This window comes from Chenopodium album, chromosome 11 (assembly GCF_948465745.1).
Source record: "Chenopodium album chromosome 11, dcCheAlbu1.1, whole genome shotgun sequence".
Classification (NCBI taxonomy): Eukaryota; Viridiplantae; Streptophyta; class Magnoliopsida; order Caryophyllales; family Amaranthaceae; genus Chenopodium; species Chenopodium album.
Genome location: NC_137844.1, coordinates 41,213,084 through 41,227,433, shown reverse-complemented (window position 1 = coordinate 41,227,433; position 14,350 = coordinate 41,213,084). Strand labels below are relative to the sequence as shown.

General features: G+C 45.8%; 1 pseudogene; it reads right to left on the bottom strand.

The window, feature by feature from the left end:
- LOC145566619 (ATP synthase subunit alpha, mitochondrial-like) overlaps window positions 1-12,208 on the bottom strand; it is a 74,943-nt pseudogene extending 62,735 nt beyond the window's left edge.
- Window positions 12,209-14,350: the final 2,142 nt, after the last annotated feature.

The window sequence follows — 14,350 nt, the reverse complement described above, 5'->3', positions numbered from 1 at the left end:
CTTCAAGTAACAAGTAAAAACCCTAGCCGCGCGAAAGGCTAGGGAAGCGCGCCAAAGAGAAGTGTGTCATGTGGCAGCACACGTGGCAGCCACCATGGTGGCGGCGTGCCACGTTGGCAGCCACTAAGTGGCAACGCGCCACGTAGAAGCGTGCCACGTTGGCAATGCCATGTGGCAACGGGCCGCGGACCTAGGTGGCGGGTCATGGACGCGGGCCAAAAGGTAGGGGCCCAACAGATCTCAACTTGGGGCTCAAGGTTGGGTGCCACATGGTTAGATCACAATCCTTGTGAGTTGCCTTGGAGAGCAAGTGAGGAAGTGGTCCTCACCTAACCATGTGACACTTGTTACTTTGTTATTCCTTGGTTTATTTCACTAAGGATTGAATTCAACATTATTTCTATGTGGGATCGTTTTACGAAAAGGTCCCACATTGAAAGATGGGCGGAATTCACAATGAAGCACTCCTTATAAATAGCTAAGGCATACCTTGTTGGGGGTTTGGTGAGTCCGACTCACCACGGAAACAAACCCAAAAACAAGACCGCACTTGCAATAAATAAAACCATAAACATAATTAAGTTAATGACAAGATTAAGATAATAATTATACCTTTGACGCGTGCTTCGCCCGACCTCGAGGGGCTCTTACTTCGAAAGCTAGCCTCGAAAATACGATGACCTCCAACGGAAGTCCACCCACAACTCGAACACCGACTAAGTCCAATGCCTTGTAGTTAGCAAGGCCCGACCGAAACCCGAGTAATTGAGTTCAAAGGTTTTCACAAAGGTGATGCCTTTTTCAACTCATGAGTTCAAAGGTTTTCACTACTAGTGATGCCTTTCTCAACTCTTACTCAAGTGATTTTCCAATACCCCAACTTGGGTATTTATAGGGAAAATCATGAGTGTGAAAAGCTCTCCCATCAATGTGGGAAAATTTGATTTTCCCATTTTATTTTAAAGCTAAAATAAAATTAATAATCAAACTAGTAATAAATCAACAAGTGGCAAGCTCATATAAGAGGTTAGGTGAGGACCATTTGGAAGAGGGGGGGGGAACCAAACTTGCTCCCCACTCTCACTCCCATAACCGGCCACCTCAATACCTCAACTCCCATTTATTTTACGCCACGTGGCACCCACACTTGGGCATCAAGGCACCCAAGGTGGGCTGCCTTGCGCCGCTGTCCATGCTTCGACCAGCAAGCCACGCATTGCTTGCAGGCTGCTAGGCCGAGACCCAGCTTGCTAGGCAGCACGGAATGGCCCAGCCATGCTGCTGCTAGTTGGCGCGCCTAGCGTGCTAGCTGCTGCGGCTTGCTGCTGTGGCATGGCTGCTAGCCAATGCACGCACAAGGAAGCGCCTAGCAATGCGATGCTAGCATTGGTGCGCTAGCACGCACCAGCTAGCCTAGGCTCGGCTTGGTGCGCATGCTAGCCACCATGCTAGGCCATATGCCCCAAGCACTCGGTTTGCTTGGGGCATTTCGATGCTAGGGGTATTTTGGTCTTTGTTGATTTATTATTATTTTCACGTCTCGTCTTTTACTATTTTTTACTCGACTTCCGACGCTCGGTTTCGACGCTCCAAGCTCGAATTTCCGATGTCTAAATATTAATTACTCGGTCGACTTATTAATTAATTCCTAATTAATTCGTCGCTTCGGCTCGTTAGTTATTTGGGTGTGACCCGAAGGGTTCAGTCAAGATTAAGCTGTAATATTAATTATGCATTAATATTGCTGATCGGAAGCGGCCTCCACCCAGGCATTCCGATCACTTGACCTCTCTGAAAAATTAGCTTTCTAATAATTCTGAACCCATTATCGGAATAATACACTTGTTCGAAGGACACTATTCCTTTCATACCTTGGGATCGTTCACTTGAGTAAGGTGCTAAAAAAGGCATCTCCGTTGAGAAAACCATTAAACACATATAATTACTCGAGTTTAGGTCAGACTTAGCTAACCTCTTAGCATTGGACCTTGTCGGGGTCGTGTTGTGGGTGGACTTCCGTTTGAGGTCTTCGTGTGAGCGAAGCTAAAAGCTTTCCGAAGTAAAAGCTCTTGTAGTGAGCGAAGCACGTTTCAAAGGTATTAATCTTTCCTTAATTCTTGTTGTTTAAATTAATTATGTCTTGTGATGATATTAATTGTGAAAGTGGTCTTTGTTCGGGTTTTCTTCTGCAGTGAGTTGGACTCATTGAAACCCAACATGGCCCATGGTGGTCATTCATCTTAAGGCGCATCCGTCACAAAGAGAGATGAGACCGAAACATTGACTAGGTGGGTACAAGCAAGCCCCCTGGGCAGCCGTCTAATCAAACTCAGGCGGCAAGATCAGCCCCAGTCACCCGAGATGAGCTCATGAAATTCATGACAAGTTTCAAGGGTGGAATCAAGGAATTAATCATCAATAGGACGGCTGCTCTTAGGAAGGAACAGTCAGCCAAAAAACTAGCTTAGGCTGAGAAAGCCAAGTCAGTCAGGGACCGACAGCCTACTCCTCACCCTGCTACGAAGGAGAAGGCTCGTCCCCAGATTGATCTCTCCAAACTCTATTTCCCAAAAATGGCAAAAAGAAAGGCCATCCGGCATGTGCAGCCGGATGACAGCAAAAAGACCTTCTCTGATGCTCGACACTACATTGACCAGGAGCTGTTTGAGTTGGCATCCACGTCGACTTATCCAGATAGCTTCAAAATACCTCAGTGAGGAATTCACAATCTGTACATGGGTCTCCGTCAGGCGGACCCTCCGTCCATACGGGTCCCCATGTAATCAACTCGGCACAATATATGGCCCTGCCATTATACAGGCCGCTTGCTTCGCCTTACATCAAGCCTGCCTTCTTCAGAGGACAGGTGGCACCCATTACCACCCTATGGAGAACAACCCTCTGCGTTCTCAAGGAAGATAGACAAGGTCGAACAGCCGGCCAAGGTTAAAAATATGTTGGTAGGGACCTATGATGGTACCTCCAACCCAGAAGATCACCTTCTGGCGTACACCCACCTCATGTACCTACAGGGGTTGGATGATGCCGCATGGTGTCGTTGCTTCCCAACTACCCTGAAGGGCATAACCCAACAGTGGTTCGGCAACCTGCCGGCTGGATGTATTAACATCTTCAAGACGCTTGTGTTCTTCTTTGCTTCCAACTTCTCTAAGAACATCCCTACAAAGAAAACAAGTCTCGACCTAAGTAATGTGAAGATTTTCTTCAAAGGAGCTTTGATGGAGGCGAAAGCCTATATACAGGCGACCGAACACTACTCCTCAAATAAGCAATTCGGACTCTAAGAAGTCTGACAGGCAGAAGGAGAGTCGGTCTGCTCAGCCGGCTCAAAAACCCGAAGAGAGCAATAAGAAAAGAAAGATCTGGGCGGTTGATAACTCCGATCAGCCGGCCTAGAAGAAGAAAAAAGAATGGACACTGTACGTTCCGAGGTACGAGTTCCACAAGGACACCTACTCCATCCTCATGGAGATAAAGGATCGGCTCACCTTAGAGAAGCTGACTCCAATAAAAGGTTCCGCTGAAAATCCACAAAAACAAATGTTGCAAATAGCATGAGGACGTCGACCATGACACGAATGACTATTTCAGCCTCAAGTGGACTCTTGACCTTTTGGCCAACAAAGGATTGCTGAAATCCTATCTGAAGTCCAAAGTGACTTCCAAAGTGAATCTAGGTCAGTCCTCCAAAACGACTCCCCAGCCTACTCGTAGTTCCGAAACCGATGAGGAGCCGATCTACTTAATAGCAGGAGGATTCTCCGGAGGTGGCCCTACCATGCGGGGCACCAAGGACCATCTGAAAAAGATGATCCATTATGTTGAAGAGGGATAGGCGGCTGGCACATCCGACTTCCAAGAAGTCGTCATCACGGAGAAGGACCGGGGCAAAGTCCGCCGGCTGTATGATGACCCTGTGGTCATAGAATGCAAAGTGGCCAACTAAAAGGTTGGCCGCATCTTGATAGACACAGGTAACTCCTCCGACATCATTAGTCGCAAATGCGTATCCAACCTCAAATATAGGCCAGATAGCATGCATGATGTCTCCCGTCCTCTTGTCGGATTTGGGGGAGGAGTGGTGCACCCAGTCACACAGATAGATCTCCCTGTCCGGCTGGGGAAAAGGGCAACGGTCGGCATTTGACCGTCCGTTTTCTGGTGGTCGAAGAGCTGACCGCCTACAATCTCATTCTCGGCCGACCCACTCTGAACGAGTGCAAGGCCGTCATTGTCCTTTCTCTCATGCTTGTCAAGTATGGGGATCAAAAGACGGCTAGAGAGCGCTATCTCTTGGACGTCAAGCCTGCGGATACTGCACCCAGACGGGGGAATGAGCCAATAGACCTTGATGATATCATGGATTACCATCCGGCCCCACCAGCCTCAAAGAAAAGAAAGATTGATCAGCTGGTGGTGGTCAAAAAAGAAAAGCTGTAGCAATCACTGAATGAGAACGGTCAGATGACCTCCGTCCCCAGCCAACTGGTGAGCATTTTGATATTCCTCTAGATTATAGCCGTCTAAAGCGAACTGTGATGGTGGAGACGATTGCTTTTGCAAAGATGGGTGCAGACTTGCACCATTTGCTGAAAGAATTCAAAGACATTTTTGCCTTTGAAGTGGAAGAGATGCCTAGCATCAGCCTGGATCTTGCTGTCCACAAACTTGCCGTGGATCCAAAAAAGAAGCCCATTCGGCAAAAGAAAAGAAATCACGGCGAGGAGAGAAGTCAGGTGGCAGCCGCCGAAGTGAAAAAGCTGTTAGACACCGGGTTCATTCGGCCATGTAACTTCCTTGACTGGGTTGCAAATGTTGTGCTCATGAAGAAGCCAAATGGTACCTGGCGTATGTGCGTTGACTACACTAACTTGAATAGAGCATGTCCAAAGGATAGTTACCCACTTCCAAAGATCGACAGTTTGGCCGACTCTACAGCCGGACATGACCTAATGAGCTTTATGGACGCCTACTCAGGCTTCCACCAGATTCCCCTGTGGAAAAGGGATCAAGAAAAGACGGCATTCGTCACTGATCAGGGGCTATTCTGTTACACTGTGATGCCGTTTGGCATGAAGAATGCGCCTGCTACTTTCCAACGAATGATTAATACGGTCTTCATTAATCAGATTGGGAGGAATGTAGAGGTGCACATCGATTACATGATAGTTAAATCCAAGCAACAGGCGGATCACCTCGCTCACCTCCCTACTCAAATATGGCTATTGAATTATAAGGACTGGAAATCACTTACAAACCAAGGAAGGCAATAAAGGGGCAGGAATTCGCCGACTTTATTGTCGAAATGACAAGGCCAGCTGCGCCGGATAACACTGATCAGGTTTGGAAGGTGTATGTGGACGGGAGCTCCACTATGACCGGCTGTGGTGTAGAAGTTATATATCAGTCCCCTAAGGGGGATAAGTACGAGCATGCACTACGGTTCAAGTTCCAAGCCTCAAATAATGAGGCTGAGTATGAAGCTCTGCTAGCAGGCATCCGCATGTGCAAGGCGGCAGGGGCAACCAAGATTGACGCCTGTTCTGACTCTCAGTTGGTCGTGAGCCAACACCATGATGATTATGAAGCCACCCATCCGGCTATGATCAAATGCTTGCTGGCGATCAAAGCTGAGGACGAGACACTTAAAGAATTCAATCTAAGTCAAGTGCCTCGGTCCGAATGCTCTGTCTAAATTGGCATCATCTGCCTCATGTGATACACCTCGGTCAGTCTTTTGGGAAGTAATGGAAAAACGAAGCATTGAAGAAGATCCCATTGGAGTACTTGACCAAACTTCGACTTGGATGGATAGCATCCGGGCGTATCTGCTAGACAACACGCTGCTAGTTTCAACTCCAGAAGCAGCCGCACTGAAAAAACGTGCGACCAATTTCGAAATTCGTAAAGGAGAGCTTTTTAAGAAAGGATTCCTACAACCACTCTTAAAATGCATCACCCTTGAAAAGGGGCAGGAAATTCTGGAAGACCTACATGCGGGCTTTTGTGCCTCACATATAGGCGGCGGGTCTCTAGAAGAAAGGACCAGCGGTAGGGCTATTTATGGCCTACACTTGATAAAGACACCATGACATTGGTGTAAAAGTGTGATAAATGCCGAAAATTCGGCAAACTTATACACTGTCCGCCCACATATCTAACGGCCATTCATAGCCCAGTTTCATTCGCTAAGTGGGGCATGGACATCCTGGGCCATATACTTCTGTGTCAGGCGGACAACGGTATATCTTTGTTACCGTAGATTATTTTACCAAATGGGTAGAGGCAGAGGCGATCAAAAACATCAAGACTAAAGACGTCATCTCCTTCATTTGGATGAATATCATCACTCAATTTGGGGTGCCTATGTCTATGGTTTTTGACAATGGTCCTCAGTTTCAGACGCCTCAACTCAAGACTTGGTTGGGGGATCAAGGGATCTCACACTGTTTTGCATCAGTTGGCCGACCCCAAGCAAACGGCCAGGTTGAATCCATCAACAAGTTAATCTCAAACAGTATAAAAAAGAAGATTGAAAGAGCTGGCGGCCTATGGGCGGATGAACTACCACACGTCCTATGGCCCATCATAATAACAGTAAAATGGGTAACTGAAGAGACCCTATTCCTCATGGTGTATGGTGCAGAGGCCGTCTTGCTGATGAGTGGCATTTATGCCATGATTAATAGTTCATTCTAAAGAGTTTTTCCCATACTTGTAGCTTGTTTGTACCCCTTTTTATTATATTAAGTTCTCTTTTCTTTTGTCCGTCTTCTTTCCTATTTTTACCTCCTTTGTGTATTTTCTAGTTTGGCTTTCTTGTTTGTGTTTTGTAGGAACCATGGTGTTGAAAGAAGGAAGCTTTGAACCAAGTATTCAATGCCGCGCGCGAGCTGGAGAGGCCGCGCATTGATAGTGCGCGGGTGCGCATAATGGTGAGAAGGCGCGCATGAGGAGGAATTCAAGGAGCCAAGCAGGTTATTCTGCGCGACTTCTGCGCGGGCGCGCATCACTTACCGTGCAGGTGCGCAGCCCTGTCAGAACCCGCGCAGCCAAGCTCAAGAAACAAAACCAAACCAGAGAGTTTGCGCGCCTGCTACGCGACCTCTGTGCGGGCGCACGACCTTCGGTGCGGGCGCGCGACCTTGTAGTGTGGGTGCGCATTCAAGGGCTTCTTTTCTCCGTACCCACAAATTTGCGGGCGCGCATAATTTTGAGATGGCGCACATTACACCTGCGCGGGCGCACGAAATTCGTGTGCGGGCGCGCACCGCTGGGTTTCAGATTTTTCTCCGTCTTGTTGCTCAAGTTTCTTTCTTTTTAGAAGCACATATATATAGTTCGTACTCTCTTATGGAGGGGGGTAATTTTAGATTAGCTTAGTTTTAATTGTTTTTGCTTAATCTAGAGAGAGAAACACCATTAGTTTTGGCATTTTAGAGAAAGAAAGTGTGAATTACTCCATTATTGAGCTTGGAATTTGAAGAAGAAGCTTAATCAACCTCTTTGTAGAACTTCAACTTCAATGAATGAGGATTTCCTTATTCTTTTCTCTTCACTTTGCTATTTGATATTGTATTAAGTTGCTTTTGTTTTGTTAATTACTCATTAATCATGCTTTTGCTTGTTAATATCATGATTGACTTGATGATTGTCATGGATAGTGAGTAGTTGCTTAGCTAAGGGTATGGGAATGGTGTAGTTGGAGTTTGTTCATGCTTATAGTATTGGGATTCCAGTTGATTGTGATTAAAGTCTTTACATGATTGATTGTTCTTTGATCTTCTTGCAAAGTGCACGTTGTTAGTTGATTAAAGGTGAATCTTTGCTAAATGAAACGACAGTTGACTTAGCTAAGTTCATTTCTATCGATTGTTACTTGATAGCACCTCCTAGTATATGGTTCTAATATGACAACATAGAGGCTATGTTAGGAGAAGCCAATTGATCCTGACAGGTGGCTAGATTGGACCCCCTAGATCGATATTCATGAATGTTTAGTTCATTATCGATTTGTTTCTATGCTATTGCATGTTCAGGTGAAGCCTACACCTACCCATTTCCCTTGGTGTTTTCTTTATATTGTCTTTAATTCAATTTGCTCTTTGTTTAATCTTTTAGATAATTCCACTCTTTGTTCCGAGATAGCTTAATTATTTAGTATTGATTACGGTGTTTAACTTCTCCCTACGGTTCGACCCTTTGCTTACCTTATACTTGTATTAGGTTTGTTTAGGTCTTATAAATTGTATTTGATTTAGGGATAGACAATTTGACAACGTGTTAATTCCCTTTGTCACTTGCCCATCGAACACTATAAGCCGACTCTTCGAATCATGTTGTATGATGAAGAGGCAAATTGGGAGGCCACGCGGCTAGCATTGGACTCGCTTCCAGAGCGTAGGGCAATGCCGCATTGCGCCATGAGACCTACCGTCTGAGAATGACTAGAGCCTACAACAAGAGACGGCAAAAGCGGCCCCTTAAGGTTGGGGACTTTGTGCTACCGAAAATGGAGGCAGTCGGTAGGGCAAATGAACAAGGGAAACTAACCCCAAATTGGGAAGGTCCCTACCGGATCTATTAAGAAGTAAGAGGCGACACCTACTGTCTGTAGACACCAGACGGTAGGCAGCTACCAAGAATATGGAATGTAGATAACTTGAAAAAGTACTACTTTGAAATTTTGTAAATATTTTATTCAAACTTATTAATGAAAAATCTGTCCTCTTTCTCAGACTATGTCTATTTATTTTTACATTCAAGAGCACCGCCTGCACAATGTGCAGCAAGCTCAAAATTTTATTACATCATAGGGTACCGCCTGCACAATGTGCAGACGGCTTAAACCGAACCATTCTACCATGATCGTGAGAACCGCCTGCACAATATGTAGGTGGCCCAACTCACTTAGCATTTTGTAAAATGCATCAATAAGGACCACCTTCACCATAAGCAGTCGGCCCGAATACTTATAAGAACTGCCAGCACAATATGCAGGCGGCCTAAATCTGCTTACCATTTATAAGCTAAGTGCCAAAGACTTAGCAGCTAACTACTTTTCTAAAAGAGGCCGAAGGCCGGATATGTTTTATAAATAAAGCTGTCTGCTCCAACATGAGTACGACCGTCTACTCCAATATGAGTCAGACAACCGGCGACATCCATTCGGGCGAATTTGTCGAAGAGAACATCTCCCATTTGGTTGGTACATTGCTCTGTAAATCGAAAACAAACGGCCTGACCGATTGTCTGGATTAAGATGACGCTCGCAGCCGTTTGATTTAATCTAATATGAATTCTAACAAGCGTCAAGTCTTTCAACTGTTCTAATATAGACGGAAAGCGGCTACTGTTTCATTTTAAAGGCTACACTATTTACGTATCACCGCCTATTATTGCTCTGGGGCAATACAGGCGGACAGACTATACTTATAATAATAAGCTAAGTTCAAGGACTTAGCGGCTTAATAGTGTCTAAACGACTAATTGAGGCCTTTGGCCGGATACTCTGAAGTGCCTATCCGTCTGGTCAAAATGGCCGTCTGTCGCTTTGTTTGGGGCAATCACCATAGTGATTGATTGACTTAGAAATCAATCATACTCTTTAAAGTATCAATAATTTCTAAGTCAACCAACCCATTTTTGAAACCAATCGACATCCAGCCAAGGGCAAGGACATCCGGTACAACAAACAATCGTATAGTATACAGGAAGTTAAATACTTAGCCAAAATCTATACATATCAAAGAAAATTGAGAGCTTTAAAAGTTTTTAAGCAAAATTCCAATATAATCAAAATCGGTCAGAATGACCGGATGCTTCATTCAAATTAAAAACAGCCTCCCCTGTGGACGATTGGAAAAGTTAGTCGGTAGAACCGGAAGAAATTGTTGATTTACTCGACCCCGTGGTCGGTAAAGATACATAGATACTCGGCACGCTGGCCGGAAATGAAAATACTTGGCCATCCGGTCGCAGAAAGATACCTAAAAAGCTTTAAAGGATCAGGGGAGGTCTTCAGCATTAACAGCCGCATCATCCTTGTTGTTAACTTGCGTCTGCTCATCATTGTTCCCATCCTTTTCCTGATCCTCTTCATCCCCCGAGGAGTCAGATTCCTCGATGCCCCTGGCCGCCTCCTCTTCCGCCTCCTTCATGAGCCGGTTGTTAAACTCATCATTGGCTACATCAAACTTGGCTTTCCAAATTTGGCAATCAAAGCCTGGCTGTAATGATTCCCAAGCCATCCGCATGATGGATTTTAGTCCTTCATCATTTGTTTGACTAGGCCTTTTTTCTCCTCCTCAGCCAAGGACTTGTATTTAGTCCTGAGCTAGGTTTCTTGGTTCTGCAGTCGGCCCTTGAGTTTATCAACCTACCCCTGCATGCGACCCGCCTCCTCGAGGGGCTCCAGCTTAGCCTTGAGGGCCCTGACCTCATTTTGGAGCTCGGTTATCCGCCCCCTCGCTGCGTCCAAGTCCTGATTGTACTTGCAGATTGGTCGACGCGTAGGAATGCGTCATATTAAGTGTTAGTAATTCATTTTGGGCAATCTCAAACTGGGAAGTGTCTAAGGTGGAGGCGCCCCGAGCTTTAGCAGCCGTTACCTCTTTAGACTTGTCGATGATTGGCTTTTTAAGCCCATTCACGCGCAGCATAGCCTGCATTCGACCAACATTGAGAATGGTCAATGTCAAGTGGCTATATGCATCACTTAAGATGAAAAATCACAAGTATCTTAACTCACAAAGAAGCGCCAAGATGGCGTCGAGGTTAAGGGTGCCGACTCCTCTTATGGACGCCTTGTCCTCAAGATCAAGCGCCCTCAGCATTTGCTTGGCCATGTGAAGCACAGACAACCTCTCCAGGTTCTCTAAACAATCAAACAATTTATGTAAATTGGATGAAAGGTCTGGTGCCTTTAGAGGTACTAGACGCCTGTTTACTCTGATCAACAACCTAAGGTAAAAAGTTAGTGACTATACCTTCACCCTCCTCCTCCTAGACGGCTTTGCTTCCGCCTGCTGCTGAGCCGACAACAGCATTGAGTGGCTTGCCAATCTTTGATACCCTGGGGGAATCCGGCTTCAGGGTCGTCCTGTTGGGGGTGGAGCCGTCATGAGCCTTCTTAGGCTATGGGTGATGTGCTTCTTGGGCTTCCCAGAAGTGCCAACATCACCACCCGACTGCTTTTGAAGCTTCGGGTCTGGCTGTTTGGAAGGAGAAGGTTTGGACAAACCACCCTGCATAGAATACACAAGTTAGTATACCTGTGATCTCAAGGAATCTCAATCCAAGTATAGTTGGAAAGTATCTCACCTTAGGGGTTCCTCCTTTCAGCTGCTCCTCATTAGTCCGTTTGCCCAAGATGGACGAACGGTAATAGGCTGCAGAATGTGCAGCCGGCTTCTTGGTGACTGAGAGCTTCTCCATTGCTTTGTCTACACAAAAAGTAAGAGTAGAAACTAAAGAAAGAATCAAGATCAACAAAAAAAATAAAGCCAAGCGGCCTACTACTTCTCGGGCTCTCAATACAAAGACCGCAAGCGGCCAAATACGTCCCGTCAGATCACAACTCATGACGGGGAATGTAGCTTTGCAGGGTGACCTCCTTTTCCCCCGTCTCTTCATTGGTTTGAACGGCCATAGTAAATAGGCCTCAATTAAGTATCTCCTCCTGCGCCTGCCTTGGGACAGGCGGCACGACTTTCTTCCCAGCGAGGAGAAGAGGGTTTCAGTTTCACCGGTTGTATCTCTTATTGCGTAGCCGGTCGGGGGAGGAGACTCTGTAAAATTTCTTCCTCCCGTCCTTCCGTTTGGACTCCTTCCCCACCGCCATCATATAACCCTTAACCATTCGGCGCCGCTTGATTGAGGAGTCTTGCTTAGATAATGCTTGTGGGCGAATTCCTCAAAGCTGGGATCCACTTCCAGCATTTCACAGGAAGCAACGTAGCCCATGATGTTGACCCAAGAGTCAGGGGCTAATTGCCAGATACCCAGTTGGTATACATCTAGAATGGCGCAGACCAGCTTGAATGGCCGCCTCATAATAGCCGAAGCATTGGTCGTTGAAGTTGGCCGCCTCTGGCCAAACGACTGTATCCTTAGCGGCCGGCACAGAGAGAAGAAACCCATGTCCCATGACATGGTTAGAAATGAACTTCCCAAAGTCCTCTGTCATCTTCACCCGCCAGCCTTTGGGAACGTGTAAATAATAAGGAGCGCGTTCCAGCCGGCGCAAAGCAGACGGCTCCGCCCATCCTTCCCCCCTGTCCACTGATAGGGACTCTCTAGCAGAGTTTAATTCTTAACGCGCCTCCTCCGAGTCAATGGAGGCGCTATCAGAAGAAGATGAATCATAGTCGTCATCAGAACTATCGTCCAAGTTGGGGGCCTGCTGGCTAATGTCGGCAGTGTCCTCCTCCATATCCTCATCCGGCACCGAATCATTTGGCCTGGGAACTTGTCGTTCATCATCAGACTCCTCCAAAATCGAGGAGCTTGGGGTGCTAGTAGCACTAGGCGAATTATCATAAACTTCGGCAGGGCCCTAATGGAGCCTTCTTATTATACGGTCGAGCTTTCTGAATGGTACTAGGTACCATTCGTCCTATACGTCCTATTGGTTTGCTTCATTCTGGCCATGGTGTCCTGCACAACCACAGACACGGTCGGATTTGGAGAAGTTCTAAAAGGGGAGTCCTCCAATGAGCATTCGGCACTCCTAGTTCTAGATTCAGTCGTCCCCGGTGACTGGCTAATCGCTAACCTAGCCGTGCCGGGTGCGTTTGGGAAACAATTTTTGAAAAAGAAAAAACAAAAATAAGGAAAGAGAAAATTAGACGGTTACCTTAGATGAAGGTACGAGAGCCGCTTGGTCTGGAAATCTGCTTACAGGCGGATAAGAGGTCGGGTGTCGAACGCTATCATAGAAGGAGACAAAGTTCTCAAAGTCAAAGATTTGAAAGATTCTCTTTGAATTTCACGCAAACGTGTGAGCACGATGGAGGAGTCAACACCTATTTATAGAAAGGGTAAAAATTCTAGGGTAAAAAACCCTAGATTCTACCCATGGTAAACGGTAAAATGCCGAACCAATGATTGAGCGGCACCTATCACATGCGCCACGTGGCATGTCACTTGACCCTTGTAAGGGGCAAATGATTTGGGTATTTCTACCCGGCCACGTGGCACAATGTGAGCTTGCCACGTGTCACATGAGAAGGCCTCCAAATGGACCTCTCATGGGCAGACACGTTTCAAGCAGATATCTCCCCTGAAACTGGCGGCTTTCAAGGCCGTATTCCCAAGGTAGCCGCAAAACGGCGCAGCCCAAATCCCTAGGTCATCAAACCATAGGGGAGGGCACACTTTTCTAGGATCCTATAAATAGGGAGATTCCCCCATTCATTGGGGCACGTCTTAATCATTACATCATTTATTTATCTCGAAAACAGAGAACACTTGATCACGGAATCAGAGAAGATATTTACTTTCCGCACGTTTTACTCTGAATCTGTACTAAATTAATCTTAGGAGGTGGACCTCCGAACATCCGGAGCTCCGTTCTTTTGCAGGTACAGGCGGCTTCTTTGGATCCAGTCTTCGAGTTGTAAATTTCCCAAAGAACACAAGAACACCCGTGAATACATAATGGTGAATGGTTTGGTTCCGGTTCAATTTCCTAAAATTACAAAAGTGAATTGTGAGAATTGGGAATTTAGAGCCTTGCTAGGATCACAAGATGCTTGGGAGATAGTTGAGAAAGGTTATGTAAAGCCAGAAGATGAAACTTCTTTGCCCACGCAAAGGGATACCTTGCAAAAGGCTAGGAATAAGGGCTTTAGTTAGGTGGCGAATCTTCATTGAACCTTTGGTCTTCCACTCCGTACCAAGTAGTTGCAAGACTAAGGGTTGATAGAGACTGTGTGTCATATTATAGAAGAGTTGTGTGTAGCTATTTTTGTCTTCCTTCCCTAACTTTAATTGGGATAATGCCTGTAAGCTTCTTCTTTGATAGCTAGATATGACTCCGGTTGTCATATTCATGCTGGAGATTTACTCATTGGTATTAAAAAGCGTCTTCTATCTGATGATTATCAATTTTTGGGTGTTTGTATCTCCCATAATTTTTTTAATTTTAGAATTAAAGATCCTGATGTTCTTCAACTAATATGTCGGAGTGTGAAATATGTGTTGATAAAAAAGACGTGTTGATTATTTATTCGTTAGTTCAAATGATAATGATTCAAATTCAGAGATAATATCAATTACATAGTTGTAGATATGAGTTGTATTGTATGAGTGATATAGAATCAATAAA